Source organism: Staurois parvus, unplaced genomic scaffold (genome assembly GCF_062004578.1).
Source record: "Staurois parvus isolate SC_StPar_1 unplaced genomic scaffold, SC_StPar_1.0 ptg000078l, whole genome shotgun sequence".
Taxonomy (NCBI): Eukaryota; Metazoa; Chordata; class Amphibia; order Anura; family Ranidae; genus Staurois; species Staurois parvus.
In genome coordinates this window covers 4,582,395-4,600,001 of record NW_028317874.1, presented here as the reverse complement: position 1 = coordinate 4,600,001, position 17,607 = coordinate 4,582,395, and the positions used below count along the sequence as shown (strand labels likewise).

Genomic DNA, 17,607 nt, shown 5'->3' with positions numbered 1-17,607 from the left:
AAAAAACACTGCAGGAGAAATCTCTGGAATGAAAGCGAACATTGCAGCAAAATCTGATTTTGTTCTTTTATTTTTAAAATGGGCAAACAATTTTTATCTTGTTGTTTTTGACTGGAGCTCTGCTTTGAAAGATCACATTCACACATCGCATGTTGTACTCGGTGTACACTCACTCACAGCTGTTGCCATACCTCAGAATGTCCCAGGACCTGGTTTGGCTTCCAACTCTAAAAGCAGAGCCTCGCTGTTCTGCTTGTGTCACTTGCATGCTGAGGTGTTGTTGATTGGTGCATTATAGTGCTGAAAAATGCCTTTGCTCTCCTTCCATGCAGCCTGCAGCCCATATGTTGGATTTCCCAATGGTGTTGTGGAGCTACATAAGAATCAAAAGCAACAAAACTTGACAATGTAAATGGTATGTAAACCCTAACATTTAAATGTTTTCTGTCCCTTTTGGTTTGTTATATATACAGTTGAAGGCATTTTGCTATGTTATTGATTCTTCCAGAAATCTTGTCAGATGATAACCACTTGTGCTCTCTGCTTGTGCTGCAGTTTTATCGGTTACATTGTTCCCAGCTTTATTTGAAGACTACAGAACTCCTGCCCTCTATGTTATGAAAAAGATGCGAGGGGGAGGTTCCTGTAGACCTGTCTTGGAGTGTCAACACTGTTTCTCTATAGATATAGCATGGTGAGTGACTGTTGCCACTGTAGGACAGTGTAGTACCCTCTTCTAGATAGGCTGCTAGGTAAATATAGTTTCTGTCTCCATTGTAGTGAATGGAATGGTGATTACTTGTGTAGGCCTGCTCAGAGTTTCCTGAGCTGAGAGTTTGATTATTTCTCCCTGCCTCTGGAAGAAGTTTCCAGAGTACAGGGCAGGGAGATTCACACGAATAGATGAAAATTTATCATGTCCCAGCCAACCCTGGAAGGAGGTGTCCAGAAGATGACTGGAGAGGTAATAAATGGGTAGGAGGACTGAGCAGAGTGTTCATTCCCTCCAGGGTGGGTTTCTGTTCTCTTGGGGCTACAGCCCCAAGAGGCAGCTTTACTGAGACAAGAAACTGCAGTCTGGGTCTCAGCAGCTGCAGGAGAAAGGGTCTGGGGAAGATTGCCAGAGGATTACATGAGGATTAAATTTTTTGGAGGGTTACTGCACTGAAATCCTGGTCTGGAGAAGGATCGGGTTATCTCCCTGAGGATCTAACTGTGGATGCTGTTTGGTGGACATCTCCTGGGACACTCTTAGTAAAGACCTTATTGAGGACTATTAGTTGTACAAGTGCCAGAAAGGAACTCAGTGCAAGAGGTTGCTATATGGATTGCTGTGGTGGGATCCTAGATATACTAGCCATTCCCTGCTACCTCTAGAAAGCTGCTATTAAAAGAACAGAAAGAAGTTTGTTCTATCATTGTTACTGATCGTTATAGAGTATCCTGAGACCCAAACCTCTCTCCTGTTGAAGTTATTCAGCAATAAATCCTAAAAAGACATCCACTAGATTAAGCCTGAATTGTCTGTGTGTGTGCTTGTGTGATTGGCAGCCTCTGTACTATATGGGAGAACTTGGACATGTTCTTCGAGGGTAAGAGCTACAGCAGGAAATGTGATACTGGAAGATGGTGAAATAAAGCAAAAAGCCTGTAAAAAGAAAGCTAAGGCAGTCACCACATCTGAGGACTGGTAAACTGCAATATATCACATTTTTGTTCTTGGGTTTAGCTATGCTTTAAGTTTTATAACAACGTTAAAGGCTTCTGCTTATTTTCTGGCTTGAGTTCAATTAGGCTTTAAGTATGTAGCCACCCTAAAACTTTCAACTGTTTATTCTCTGTTTTCCATAATATATAGATTTGGTACACAAACAACAAATGCTTTTTACTGCTTTCAGTATCCTTATTTAGGAATATTAACAAGATCTGAGCCATATCAAGTTTACAAGTAAGTGCTAAAGCAGAAATGGAAAATAATCTGCAGCTTAGGGGACAGACCTGGCATGGAAATGGATTTTGTGCCTGCTGATAAGGCTCAGTGCCAGATAAATGGGATATGATCCCTTGGGAGTGCTATTAGGGATCAACCAAGTTAAATATGACAGTTTGCTATTTACTTTGCATTCATCAAGTCAGCAAGGACATACTGAGGCATGTGAGACAAGGAGATGATGTAAAATAATGCTGAAATCATAATTTACCAAATCAACAGCAAGCAAGAACACACATACAGTAATCCATCTTACATCCATCTGCTGCTGTGAAAAAGTATTTGCCTCCTTCCTGTTTTTTTATTTTTTTTTGCATATTTGTCACATGTAAATGATTCAGCTCATCAACTGCATTTTAATATTACACAAAGCTAACCAGAGCAAATGAAAAATATAGTTATTAAGTGATGATCTAATTTATTAAGGGAAAAAAGCTGTCACAAACTAATGGCTGGACATTCTCTTTCAGGATTTTCTGGTAGAGCGCAGAATAAATCGTTCCATCAATTATGGCAGGTCGTCCAGGTCCTGAAGCTGCAAAGCAGTCTGAGACCATCACACTACTACCACCATGTTTGACTATTGCTATGATGTTCTTTTTATGAAATGCTGTGTTTTATACCAGATGTAACAGGACGCACACCTTACAAAAAGATCAACTTTTGTCTCATCAGTCAACAGAATAATTGCCCAAAAGTTTTGGGGATAACGAGACAAGCATTTGTGTTCTTTTTGATCAGCAGTGGGTTTCGCCTTGGAGCTCTCCCATGAATGCCATTTTTTTCTCAGCCTCTTTTTTATTGTTGAATCATGAACACTGACCTTAACTGAGGCAAGTGAGGCCTACAGTTCTTTAGATGTTGTTCTGGGTTAATTTATGATCTCGTGGATGTGTCGTCGTTCTGTTCTTGGAGCAATTTTGGTAGGTCAGCCACTCTTGGGAAGGATCATCACCAAGTTTTTCGTGGATAATGGCTTTCACTGTGGTTTGATAGAGTCCCAAAGCCTTAGAAATGATTTAACAAGGAGGACAATTACTCTTTCCCACAAGGCCAGGTAAGTTTGGACAGCTTTTTTCCCTTAATAAATGAAATCATCAAATTAAAATTTGTTTGATGATCTGAATCATTTAAGTATGACAAATATACAAAATAAAAAATATCACAGCACTATATTTAATGAATGATGGCAAAGTGTTAAATCATATCTAAACCCAAAAACAAAAATGTAAAATATATCAGTATATCCGTTCTCCAGCCCTTATTTGGTGACTGCATTTGTTTTCTTTTTTGTCCTTTTTTGCCCTTTATTTTCACCTGGTAATCCTGTGAATAACACACTTTATGTTCCTGGGTGGCTACTATGCTTGCTTCACAGTATCTATGTAGGAAGCTATGGTTACCACCCAGGCTGGACTGCATGTCTGCCTTTGTTTATCTTTATTATCTTCTGAAAATATTCTTAGTCTGAAGAAAGAACACTAATGCATCCACCTTAGCTAAGGAGTGGTAAGCCACAACATACTGTATTACATTTTTGTCTTTGCCTTTAGTTATCTTTTGAGAAATTTAATAAAGGCATCTAAAAGTATGTAGATAAAGTAAAGATCAGTAAAATTCTCTCTGCTTCCAAACGAAAACCAAAATTCACAATGATAGAGAATGCCTCCCCTCCCTCCCACATACAGATACTTTTTTTTTTGGCTGGTTGCATACTGGGCGTCTAGCTGCTGTGCGTTCAATCCCGGCAATTTAGTGCTCCCAGGAGCCCTGCAGTCTGTCAAAGTCTATGGCAGACTTGTAGACATTTACTCTTCCTTCTGCAGGTAGCATTGTTTTGCTGACCACTGTACAAAAGAAATGAAGGATGAGAGGAACTTTATTCCTCTGAACCCTCCGTAGGTGTCACCAGGGGAGAAGTGGTCCATTGGGACGCTGCAGCACTGGATAAATTGTGCGGCCATCTTTGGTGAAGGCAGTACTAAATAATAGCACTGCCCTGTTGCAGTTGGCACACATTTGCAAAGTGGATGAGCAAGGGACATGATCCATGCTGGCTAGGTACAGAGAATCTAGTACTAGGGAATGGTTCCTGAGAAGGAAGGACAGAATAGGGACACCTTTGCTGGCTCCACTACATTTGAACTTTAGAGTCGATGCTAAGGATTGGTCATTGGTCTGCTCAGTCTTGCTTATACCACCACCCCTCCAAACAGCTGTGTCTCTTCAACTATGTGCTGTTCTGATAATTTCAAGGTGATACTATAAGTGGTTGGATTATTCTGCTCTGCCAAAAACATCGCTGAGAGATTCAAGACCTGTGTCATGTGACCTGTGAGACATTGTTACCAACTTGCTCGAGACTGTTAAGCAAATACCTTGCTGCTGTTCTCCACCTGTTATTTTTACTTCCACTTAACCAAATAATAACTGTGCCACTCTACTTGTTCTCAGTATGCCTTTTTTCCACCTTGGGGACCAACCAATTGGTCCCGCCCACAGGCAGAAATATGCTGTGGCGAGATGGGGCTAAATGCTGTACTGGGTGGTAGTTGCCTTTAGGGCCTCGTGTGTAGAGGCAAAGGTATTCTTTCCTGAATGCATAGGGCCCTAATACAAGCACACTGTGTTATATAAAAAAAACAAAGTACCCAACAAAGTTGGATAAACAACAAACTATTTTTTCCTTAGATGACAGATTTGCATCTACATACGTTTTGGGTTTTTTTTTAATGTGCTTCCTAAGAAACTCATAGCAATTACACAGGGATTGATGTTTTGGCAGTGAAAAATCTGTGTGATGCTTTTTTGTTAGGCAGCTAACAAGCTCCTTATCCTTCAAATATTTATTTACGACAATAAAAAAAACAGAACATGCTGGTAATGTGCCCTGTTGGTAAAATTTACTGGCAGTGTGGCCTTGTATGATCAGAAAATCGTACAGAATGCTCCTCCGTCTATCAATGTGGTAAATGCAGTGACACACAATATGCAATGCCGCTGGTGTTTAGACTAGATGTTTAGATAAAAAAACACTAGGAACTGAGCAGTATTTGCCTAATGGGGACACAAACAATGAACACTTGACAGAGAATCTAACCCTTCCTATGTTATCCTAAACAAATTATACTTACAGTGTCTTGAAAAGGTATTCAAACCCCTTGAAATTTTCAACATTTTGTCAAGTTACAATCATAAACATAAATGTATTGTATTGGGATTTTATGTGATAGACCAACACAAAGTGGCACATAATTGTGAAGTGGAAGGAAAATGATAAATGGTTTTCAAAATATTTTACAAATAAATACTTGAAAAGTGTGGTGTGCATTTGTATTCAGCCCCTTTTACTCTGATACCCCTAACTAAAATCTAGTGGAACCAATTGCCTTTAGAAGTCCCCTAATTAGTAGATAGAATCCACCTGTGTGTAACTCAGTATAAATACAGCTGTTCTGTATAGCCGTCCAAGGTTTTTTAGAGAACATGGAGGAGCTGCAGAGATCCACAGCTCAGATGGGAGAATCTGTCCACAGGACAACTATTAGTCATGCACTCCACAAATCTGGCATGTATGGAAGAGTGGCAAGAAGAAAGCCATTGTTAAAAGAAAGCCATAAGAAGTCCCATTTGCAGTTTGCGACAAGCCATGTGGGGGACACAGCAAACATGTGGAAGAAGGTGCTCTGATCAGATGAGACCAGAATTGAACTTTTTGACCTAAAAGCAAAACAGTATGTGCGGCAGAAAACTAACTTCACCCTGAACACACCATCCCCACCGTGAAACACGGTGGTGGCAGCATCATGTTTTGGGGATGCTTTTCTTCAGCAGGGAAAGGGAAGCTGGTCAGAGTTGACAGGAAGATGGATGGAGCCAAATACAGGGCAATCTTAGAAGAAAACCTGTTAGAGTCTGCTAAAGATGAGAATGGGGAGGAGTTTCACCTTCCAGCATGACAACGACCCTAAACATACAGCCAGAGCTACAATGGAATGGTTTAGATCAAAGCATATTCATGTGTTAGAATGACCCAGTTAAAGTCCAGACCTAAGTCCAATTGAGAATCTGTGGCAAGACTTGAAAATTGCTGTTCACAGATGCTCTCCATCCAATCTGACAGAGCTTGAGCTATTTTGCAAAGAAGAATTGAGAAAAAATCTCCCTCTCTAGACGTGCAAAGCTGGTAGAGACATCCCCAAAAAGACTTGCAGCTGTAATTGCAGCAAAAGGTGGTTCTACAAAGTATTGACTCAGCGGGGCTGAATACAAATGCAGCCACACCTTTCACATATTTATTTGTAAAAAATGTTGAAAACCATTTATCATTTTCCTTCCGCTGCACGATTATGTGCCACTTTGTTGGTCTATGACATATAATCCCAATAAAATACATTTACGTTTTTGGTTGTAACATGACAAAATGTGGAAAATTTCAAGGGGGATGAATACTTTTTCAAGGCACTATACCTATATCCTTGTGAATTTATTTTGTCCTGCCTCCGTGCTGCCCGGGTCCCCATTCCCGCACTGCCATTTTAAAAATGTCCATGAAACTGCACATGCACAAGATGAAGAGCATGATGTTGTGCACTTCATCTTGTGCATGCATTGATGACTCTACCAGCTAAAAACTTCGGTGATATGTTGCAAAATCTCAGGGAGCAAATTAATGTGATTTAAAACATCACATGCACAATAAGAAGCACATGACATCATACACTTCATCTTGCGCATGCACTGTATGACAATACTGTGAGATCTTGCAAGATACCCCAGTGTAGGTACAGGATTACCCTGGAGCCAGGGGCGGACTGACCATTTGGAAACTCAGGCACTGCCCGAGGGCCCAGAGTCAGTAGAGGGCTCCATGAGATGCCCCTGGTACCTTTTTCATAGGCTTTTTTGAGTTTGGGCAAGGACACAGGGGCCCTATGATCCCCTATTGCCCGGAGGCCCCATGAGTTGTCAGTCCGCCCCTGCCTGGAGCCAATAGTAATGTTGCCTTCTGAGGGGCATCTGTGCAGCCCACGTCACCACTGCCTTTGGGGAAACCAGAAAGTGCAAGAGAAAAAGGTAGGTAAATCAGAATTATTTTTGTAAAATTTTAGGCAATTTAGTCCTACAGAGAAACAGCTGATGTGAAATTTATAGGAGAAAAAGGAGAGAAGCGCCTCTAAGTGCAATAAGTCTTTTAATTCAAGTCTAAATGTAGAAACACTCACATGTGTGAAGTAATCATAAGCATAAAAACCGTGGTTAACAATAGTTAACGGTGGGGTGGTAACCCGGGTGAAGAGCCGTCATCTCTCTGCGATGTGGGGAGGTCAGCTCTCGGCTGGAACAGCGTGGTGGCTGGAGGGGGAACAGTGGTGAGGCCAGCCTTCATGCACGTCCTCCCTCAAAGCCGGATGGAACGCACGCTGGAACGTAGCGGCGGCGTGGCCGTGATGACGTCAGATCCCAGGGTGCACTGCGACGCGTTTCGGAGCATGCACTGGCCGTGGAAGGTGGAAGTGCACTCCTTTTTCAAGCAGTTACAACCCTTCCTCATTTTTTCTGAATCGATGTGAAATTTATAGAATGGGGTAAAGGTCCATTTTAAGCTGCTACCACTTTGCAAACACGCCTCTTTGCAAATACAAATTCTTTAATGACCTGCAGACATACTATATCTTTGACATCTTCATCTAGAGATGAATGACTGCACAATGGGGCCCTAGGCAAGGTAGCATCTTTGGCCTTCCCTACCCCTATTATTGACCTTATCATACACCAACTGCATCCCCCATTGTGAAATGGCAGGCAGGTGCACAGCTTTGACCAATTGCATGGTTTGCTGCAGGGCCATAAAGGTTGTAGCCCACAGTAGCTGCTCAATTTGGGTCAGTCCTTCTCTAACTGATACTTTATACAGAATCATGTGAGATGGAGAAAGTGTGTGTATCCTCTGACCAGGGGCGGACTGACCATTAGGAAACTCGGGCACTGCCCGAGGGCCCAGGGTCAGTAGAGGGCCCCATGAGATGCCCATGGTACCTTTTTCATAGGCATTTTTGAGTTTGGGCAAGGACACAGGGGCCCCATGATCTCCTATTGCCCGGGGGCCCCATGAGTTGTCAGTCTGCCCCTGCCTCTGACTCATTCAGCAATGCGTGTTGTAAATTGAGCTAAGCAGAAGGGGATCAAATTCCGATCTTTTTACAGCAGAGAAGTAGAAAATGGAAGAATGGCAAAACACTCTCACTGAATAGTCTCTAGAGCTCCACCTGTGGACAGTACATGGTATATATGCAATATTGATATGCAATATAACATTTTTAGCCCTGAACATAACAAACAGATGTATGCAAAACAAAATAAATTCCCTTTAAATAAGAGAGACAAGTGTAAAGCTTGATCCAGAGTACTCACAGTCTAAAAGTACACAAAGAAATGTATTAATGTAAGCCTCGGGACAGACTTTCAGTGGTCCCATATTGTCTTCAGATAATTATTCCAAAAGGAAAGATTAGCTCCTCACCAGAGGGGGGTGCTCCTGAGATGCACAGTGGAGGGAGGGGCATCCAGTCCACCTCAATAGACCCTTTAAGGAGAGCACATTGAATGTTAGGAGTACTCGCTGTGTGTTCTCTTTTGGTTTCCATGTCAAAGGCTATTAACTGTTTAAAAGTTATGATTGCAGAAAGAGTAATTTTTTTCATTTTCTCTTCAAAATTTCCATTACTAGGCACTTTACAAATTTTCATTAAAGTTAAAATGTATGTGCTGCAACATTTAATTAGAAGAACATCTGCATTTCCCTGCAAAGTGTCATAAATACCCACTGATCCTGGCAGTGATTTCCTCCTAATGCAACATCTTGTGATGGTGTGGCAACAATACTGCACTACTCCTGAATTTGGAGCAGAGTTGCCACTCTTATGTAGGTTGCTCCTGCTTTCATTACAGTGGGATGAGAAAATGTTTTAGGGGACATGGCTATCAGTATTATCATTGCTGATTCACAATCCTGTAGCTTGTCAATCATCACCTGGCCACACCTAGTCCTGCCCACAGCTTTTTGGATTGACAGCAGTACCTCTGTTTATGAAACTCTCCCATGATGAGCTGCATGGGAGCATGTGAGAAACCAATGAAGGGAGATTTAACTCACTAGGACTAGCCATACACAATTAGATTTCCTGTGGGCTGAATGAAGAAAAATCAAGAGTATCCTCTATCCAGCTAACAGCATGAATGAAAAATATGCACTGCTGCCTATTGTAGTCAGACAGCCACTATACCGTTGCTGTTTAAATGCCTGCCTTTGATAGGACACCAGAAAAAAAAGCATGGAGTAATGGAAATGGAAGGAGTGATAGAGCAAAGGAGTCCAAATTCATTTATTAGTTTATACTAAAATAGCCAATGTGTTTTGAGGGTCAGAACCCCTTCCCCCCTTCCCCCCCTTCCTTCATCAAGGTTTCAGTTGAAATTAGAACCTTTGATTGCTCATCCAGATACTGGTGGCCTATAACTCTCTTAATCCAGCAATTAGGTCCCCTACACAGATTCACACAGGAAAGCTCTAATTTGAGTCCAATTATGGTTCTTGGTTCTGATAAAGGGGGATTTTTTTTGACCCCCAAATACGATGGCTGTTTTTTAGCATCAAATATTAAATTAATTTGGACTCATTTATCCTTTTGGTTGAGGGCTCCTTCCATTAGTGCATGCTTTTTCTGGTAACCTGCTGGGGAACTCACTGGAGGGTAGCCTTGTCTGTTGTGATCAGCTTAACCTGAGCCAGTGAGCTCTCCAAACATTTGTGTCATCTTACTACTTTGTATGAACTCACATTAAGGTCCCAGCACCTCTTGAATGCTTTTTTTCTTCAGTGAAATCTTCATTTGATGGGATACCCAGCTCAGGCAACTTTTATGGACTCTTGTCAAGTTGGTTGGTGCTGACTGGGTCACCTACAGTTCAAATTTCAGACAATTCAGAAAGAATTCAGTTGAACTTTGAGCCATGAATGTCTAGCTTTAGTGAAGGTAAAGGAAGTTTTTTGTTTTGTTAAAGTTGAGCTCCACCCAAAAGTGGAAGTTCCGCTTTAACTGCTTCCGAGCCGCCCTATAGCAGAAATAGTTACAGGGAGGCACAGGTGCGCAAAATCACGTATATATACGTGATTCACACTCACATTTTTCGCGGGCGGATTTAGGCCAGTGATGGTCGTCCTAAGTCGGATGATCAATCCCTGTCCTATCAGGGACCTTCCTGTACCTATGTTAACAGTTACTCAGGTACAGGAAATGATGACATCTTCCCTCTCTGGGCACATTCCGTCCCAGAGAGAGAAGAATCAACACACAGTGAGTGAAAGCAGCACACTTTTCACAGTTAGAAGACTTTAGGACACATTTAACCCCTTGATTCCCCTCACCCCCAGTTAACCCCTTCACTCTGCCCTGTCACCAGTGTCATTAGTACGGAGTACAGATTTTTTGCTGATCACTGTATTAGTGCTGCCGGCGACTTCAGATAGCATTAGCGTCAGTTAACACCCCTCCCAGATAGCGTCAGATTGCCCGGCAGTACACCAGTAATCACATTTAACCCCTTGATTGCCAGTAACACGCTCACATACACAATAAACCTCCATTGCATTAGTATAGTGTCCCCAAAAATGCAGCGTTAGCAGGATCAGCCCTGGCACCTGCTAACACCTGCGTTTAGCCCCTATGTCATGTTTCACATGACTGTCATTGTCAGGAATGGACTCACCACTGGTGGTGGGACTCACCTGCCTTGTGGGCTGCAGTACCAGTGCTGGACAGCGGGTGCTCTCAGCAGCCAGAATCTCACTCCTGCAGTCAAGCCATCACCTGATGCTGATTGCAGGAGGTGTATTTAAGCAGGACCAGGCCTGCAATCAGTGCCTTGGTGTATTGTTCCCATGAGCCCCTGTGCCTGAACCTGATCCTGTCGTCTGCCTGCCTTCCTTATCCCTCTGCCTGACTCCTGACAATGATAGAACTCTGCCTGCACCGACCTTGGCTATTCCTGACTACTCTCCTGCCTGCTCCTCTGGTACCTTGTCTGCCTGATTGTTCCTGACCCGGCCCGTCTGACTACGCGCTGCCTGCTCCTTTGTACCTTGTCTGCCCGATGGTTCCTGACCCGGCCTGCCTGACCACTCCACCTCACCAGCCCTGACTATTCCTGTCTGTGTGCTTGTACTTTCCGTTATCAGTTGGAGGTTTGGTTTTGTTTATATTGTGCGTTTATATTTTTGTATAGCCTCTAATAAATTATATTGTTTACACCATACCTGAGCCTGCATTTCCCTGTGTTAGCCCACACACCTCTGGTCATATCTGGAGCCCTGACAGTCATATTGACTGTCATATGTCTTTAAATGTTTTCTATATTTTGTCTCTTTTCCTCCCTTTCCTTTGGTTTAGTTAATGTTGTATAGATAGCCCTCCCCCTTCCAAGAGATGCATTGCAGCAAGCCTCATGGCATGGAGCAGAAACAGTATGATCTTTTGACCTATCGAATGTTCATTGTTGTAAGATTCTCTCAGTTTATGGAATAAACTTCACAAGATCTGCAAGATATCATTCTGATTGAGTCACTGACTGTGGTATCCAACCAGGGGCGGACTGACCATTTGGAAACTCGGGCACTGCCCGAGGGCCCGGGGTCAGTAGGGGGCCCCATGAGATGCCCCTGGTACTGTTTTCATAGGCTTTTTTGAGTTTGGGCAAGGACACAGGGGCCCCATGATCCCCTATTGCCCGGGGGGCCCCACGTGTTGTCAGTCCACCCCTGTATCCAACTGAGGTTGAATTTATCGCTATCTCATCACAACTGTAAGTTACAGAGATCACACTAAATTTGTCCAGCTTCACAAAATTCGGCCCCTCATAAATCACCTTAACCAAAAATTTGCAGATGTCTATAGTCCCCAGCAAAACATCTGCATTGATGAGTCCCTCATTAATTTTTCTGGCGGCCTTGCATTCAAACAATTTCTCCCCAGCAAGCGTGTCAGATATGGGGTCAAGATGTATAAGAAATGTGAGAGGGCAACAGGCTATACATATAAGTTTCGGATTTATGAGGGAAAAGATAGTCATAGTCATGTGGAGCCCCCCTGGATGCCCAGACTACATGAGGAACAGTAGCAAGATAGTTTGGGACTACTTTTTTCATATGGGGTACCACTGTCTTAGAAAGGGGGAAAAAGCCTGCTTGAGAAATGAGGAATTGCTCGCAGTGAAGTGGAAGGACAAATGGGATGTTTTCGTCCTGTCTTCTATTCATGAAGACACGACCATCCAAATTGCCACGACAGCTGGTGTTGTTGAGAAGCCCCTCTGTGTCCACGACTATAACCTTCATATGGGAGGGGTGGACTTCAACGACCAGATGATGAAGCCAGATGCTGGTAGAAAAAAGTGTTTTGTTTATTTATTTCAATTGGCTCTGTATAATGCTTTTATGCTTTACAAAGCAACTAGACGAAGTGGATCCTTGCTAAAATTACAGGAAGAGATCATTATGGCCCTTTTATATCAAAACCCCCAACCCAGATGCAGTTACCTGGCTGCATGAGAGGCATTTTCCCCATGCCATTCCTGGTACCCCAACCCAAAGGACACTCCAAAAAAGATGTTGTGTCTGTAGCAGACATAGAATTAGGTGTGACACCTGCTTTTTTGTCCCTCCTGTCCTGGCCAACCTGGTCTCTGCCTCAAGGACTGCTTCTGTCGCTGTCACACACTAGTGGAGTATTAGTATAGGGTACAGCATGGCACAGTTCAGGGCACATATTTACACAGGGTCTGAAAAGATGTTAGGTAGTCAGGAAACTGGCTATCGCATTTTGAGAGACCCAACAATCTGTTTTAAAATGTTTAAAAAAGTTAAAGTGTAAAAAAAGAAAGCATAAAAAATAAAAAGAACAAATCCCCCGAAAAATTAAAAATCTTAAAAACGAAAAATAGTTATAGTTTTTTTTTTGGTTGTTGTACTGTTACAATTCTACTGTTTTATTGTTACTGTTTTATTGTTAACCATTGCTGTTTTCTTTGCAGGAATGCCAATCAGCTGCAGCACCAACCTGTTTATTCTGACAGCAACAGGAACTTGCTCTCAGAATATACATAAGTCAGTGTGGGCAGTGCTGTTGGATGAGATTTTTCATCTGCAGTTAAAAAGAGCATATATTCTGAAGCATGGGGGCCTGGGGTGGCCAGTGGGAGGATGGCCCTATGCTTCGGCATATATATTTTATATTTTTTGGCACATTTCATGTGTGCCCACCATTAGAAGTGGGTGGGCGGTATATTCTAATGGTGGGCATACCACACACTTTTCTGGTAGAGATTTCTTCTCTTTTTTTTTTTCATTCTGCTCACAGGCTGCATAAAAAAAAAGAACATAGCATATACACCCAACAAGGACCAGTGACGTACTGGTACATCACTGGACTTTGAGTGGTTTTACCAGGATGATGCCTGCGGCTGCAGGCATCACCCTGGTATCGTTTTTTTTCAGCCGGCAATCGGCTTTCATGTAAAAGCAATCCTAGTGGCTAATTAGCTGCAGGAATGCTTTAACAAGCAGCGGGAGATGATGCCCCCCTCCCCCGCTGCCTTCCATGGCCTTCTCGGGCAGTCCCGTGCCATCGGAGGAATGCAGCCAGTGTTTCTGCCAGCTGACCATAGAGCTGATTGGAGACCAGAATCATCTCTATAGTCTAAGAAATCGGAAGCTATGAGCATTTCATTACTTCAATTTCACAGGATATAAACAGAGCCATTTGTAAATTGGGAAAGCATCTGATCACACCGATCTTGGTGAGATTAGACAATATAAGGGCAGAGAAGATATCAAGAGTCTGACAGAATTCAGATTTCTCAAAAAAGAATATATGACAATGCCCATTGAAGTTATAGGGGATATTTGCTTTCCCTGTGATAGCATTAAAAGTGATTTAAAAAAATGAAAGGGACAGTGTAAAAATAATTTTAAAAAATCAAAATAGCTTAAAAAAAAAGCACCCCCCCCCCAAGCGTTGACTTAGTGCCAGTATGTTAACAGCATTTGCACCATGTAATGTCAGATCAAGGGCAGTAATTCTAGCACTAGACCTCCTCTGTAAATCTTCTGTAAATCTAAAATGGTAGCTTGTAAAGGCTTTTAAAGCTTTGCCTATGGATATTAAAAATGTATGCAGTTTGCACAGTTTTAAAGCATGTCATGTTTGGTATCCATTTACTTGGCATCATCTTTTATATTTTACCAAATAATTGCCCAATATATTGTGTTTTTGTGCAATAAAAGTAAAAAAGTGTATTTTTTTTTTAAAAATTGCATTTGAAAAATCGCTGCGTGAGTACTATGTGACATAAAAAATTGCAGCACCCACCATTTTATTCACTAGGGTGTCTGCTTTAAAAAAATATATAATTTTGGGGGGTTCAAAGTAATTTCCTAGCAAAAAATACATATTTTTTTCATGTGAACATAAACTGTCAGGAAAGGCTTGGTCTTCAGGTGGTTAGAAGAGTGATGTGTGGCATAAACTTCTAATGCTGGGCATAACATGCCCCCTCCTCCCAAAATTACCCATTTTTGGAAAGATACCCCAAGCTATTTGTTGGGAAGCATATTGAGTCAATAGAAGAATTTATTTTTTTTACCACAAATTTTAGGAAAATGACAAAAAAAAATTTTTTTACACAAAATTGTCACTTAAATGATTCATTGCTCACACATGCCATGGCTATATGTGGAATTACCAAAATACATTCTGCTACTTCTCCTGAGTATGGGGATACCACATGTGAGAGACTTTTTGACAGTTTAGCCAAGTACAGGACCCCAAAATCCAATAAGCACCTTCAGGCTTTTAAAGGGCTTTATTTCCTCATTACACTTCCTGACTACCTATCTCAGTTTCGGAAGTCCTGAAATGCCAGGATAGCACCAAACCCTCCCCCAAATGACCCCTTTTTGGAAAGTGGACACCCCAAGGAATTTGATAAGAAGCATGGCGAGTAGTTTGCAGATCTCGTTTTTGCCACAAGTTTTTAGAAAATAAAGAAAGAAAACAAAAACATATTTTTTCTTTTCTTTTTTTGTATTTAACCACTTCAAATCCGGACACTTTTACCCCCTTCCTGTCTAGGCCAGCTTTCAGTGCTATCACACTTTGACAATTGCGCGGTCATGCAAGACTGTTCCCATATGAAATTTTTAGCATTTTTTTGAGACAGATAAAGCTTTATTTTGCTGGTATTTATTCACCACTGGGATTTTTATTTTTTTTTTGCTATATAAATGAAAAAGTCAAAAAATTTTGAAAAAAACAGTTTTTCTTATAAAATTTTGCAAATAAATAATATTTCATCACAAATCTTGGCCAAAATTTATTCAGTTATCTTTTTTGTGAGGGGTGATGAACATTTTTTTCTTTTTTTACACTGATTGCTTTTATACCCATAAAGGCTGCAAAAGCAATAATTTCTCCTTCTCTCTGGCTGCATTCTTGCAGCCATTGAGAAACACTGTGTCAGCTGTGATTGGTCACAGCTTGTCACATGGTACAAGGCTCTTGTGAATAGCCTTGTACCATGTGACCTCTGTGATTATTCACAGATTTCACACGTAGTAAGCAATGATGTCAGAAGTGACATCTTGCGTACTACTCTGCATTTGATCACTGATTGGCCAACCAGTGATCACATGATCGGGACCTCGCACAGAGGTCCTGTAGGACAATTGGTGTTCCACACAGCAGGCACTGGATCGCGGTGCTGCACGCTCCCAGGGAGCACGCACAAGCAGGGGGCGGGGAGGCTGTTTATAAATGGCCACCCGCCCCTGCACTGCCACTGTCCGGACGTTTATATGCAACGGCCGGACGGGAGGTGGTTAAAAACCTTGTGAGAAAAAATTAGATCTGCAAAATACTCACAATGCCTCTTTTTAAATTCCTTGGGGTGTCTACTTTCCATAAAGGGTCATTTGGGGGGGTTTGGTGCTATCCTGACATTTCAGGGCCTCTGAAACTGTTATAGGTAGTGAGGAAGTAAAATGAGGAAGTTACACATCTTCAGGCTTTCAACGCGGTCATACCCATGGCTTGTGTGAGCAATATATCTGTCAGGAATGGACTTGCCAATAGTGGTGGGACTCACGATGCCTTGTGGGCTGCAGTACCAGGGCTGGCCAGCGGGTGCTCTCAACAACCAGAGGTTCACTTTGGCAATTAGCCATCACCTGGGGCTGATTGCAGGTGGTGTATTTAAGGGATGGCCAGACCTGCAGTCGGTGCCTTGGTGGGTGTTTTTCCATGGGCCCCTGTACCTTGTAACCTGCATTCCTGTTTCTGCCTGACTTGTTGCCGACCCTGCCTGATCCTGACCTCTGCTGACTTTTCCTGTTTGATCCCTGGCTTGTGACCCTGACCATTCTCTCCGCCTGCTCCTCCTGTACCTACCTGCCCGATAGTTATCGAAATTTTGTTTATTTTTTGTTTATAGTGCAAAAAATAAAAAGCGCACAGGTGATCAATTACCACTGAAAGATAGCTCTATTTGTGTGAAAGAAAGAACATAAATTTCGTTTGGATACAGCTTTGCATGACCGCGCAATTGTCAGTTAAACTAGTTCAGCTCTGTATAGCAAAAAATGGCGTAAATTTCAGTATCTATACCATAGTTTGTAGACGCTGTAACTTTCACACAAAGCAATCAATATACACTTATTGGGATTTTTTTTACCAAAGACATTTAGAAGAATACATTTTGGCCTACATTTATGACTAACTTTGAGTTTACTATATATTTTTTATAGCCAAAAGTAAAAAATATTGTTTTTTTAAAACTTTTTGGTCTTTTTTTGTTATAGCGCGAAAAATAAAAAGCGCACAGGTGATCAAATACCACCAAAGGAAAGCTCTATTTGTGTGAAAAAAAGGACATAAATTTCCTTTGGGACTGTTTTTTTCTGGCAACAGCATTTACCGGTGATCTGTTGTGTCATTGGACACAGCTGATCACATGGTAAAAGGCTGCTGTGATTGGCCTTTTACCACATTACGTGATCAGATGTGTCCGTAGGGGGGCGTGCAGGAGGGCGCGTTCTGGGAGAACATCATATGACACCCTCCCAGAAATGGACAACCGCGCTGTAGCCGTCAGTCAGCTATAGCACGGTAGGCAAGTGGTTAAACAGGTTCTGCGGCTGATTTAGGTGGTAGTTAAACTCACTTAGTACCTTATCTGCATTAAATTAGCCTCAGAACCTGTGTAATTAATGCGTGTTCAATTTTAAAGGAATGAGGTGGCAACCCTAGGTGTATTGTCAGCTAAAGGGTTAGAAGTGAATCCATGTGTTTTAGGGTGGCTTGCACATAATTTGAATTTGAAGATACCGGAACAACTCCACAGATGGAGCATGGTAGGAGAATTGTAACAAGGGAAAGCTTAGTATATAGTGCATTCTCAGCAAGTTATACAGCTGACAAAAACATGCCCTGGACCACCACAATAATCTGCTTGGCTTCATTTCCCAGGGAAAATGGAGATTATTGTAGAGGTTGCAAGGATGGTAA

General features: G+C 42.0%; 1 protein-coding gene across 1 annotated transcript in view; it reads left to right on the top strand.

The window, feature by feature from the left end:
• The first annotated feature begins 259 nt into the window (after positions 1–259).
• The window catches only part of SPSB4 (splA/ryanodine receptor domain and SOCS box containing 4), a 224,645-nt gene continuing 207,297 nt past the window's right edge, over positions 260–17,607 (top strand). The window contains exon 1 of the mRNA XM_089669511.1: positions 260–415. The gene's annotated coding sequence lies outside the window, so the exon portion shown is untranslated. The remainder of the gene's footprint in view (positions 416–17,607) is intronic.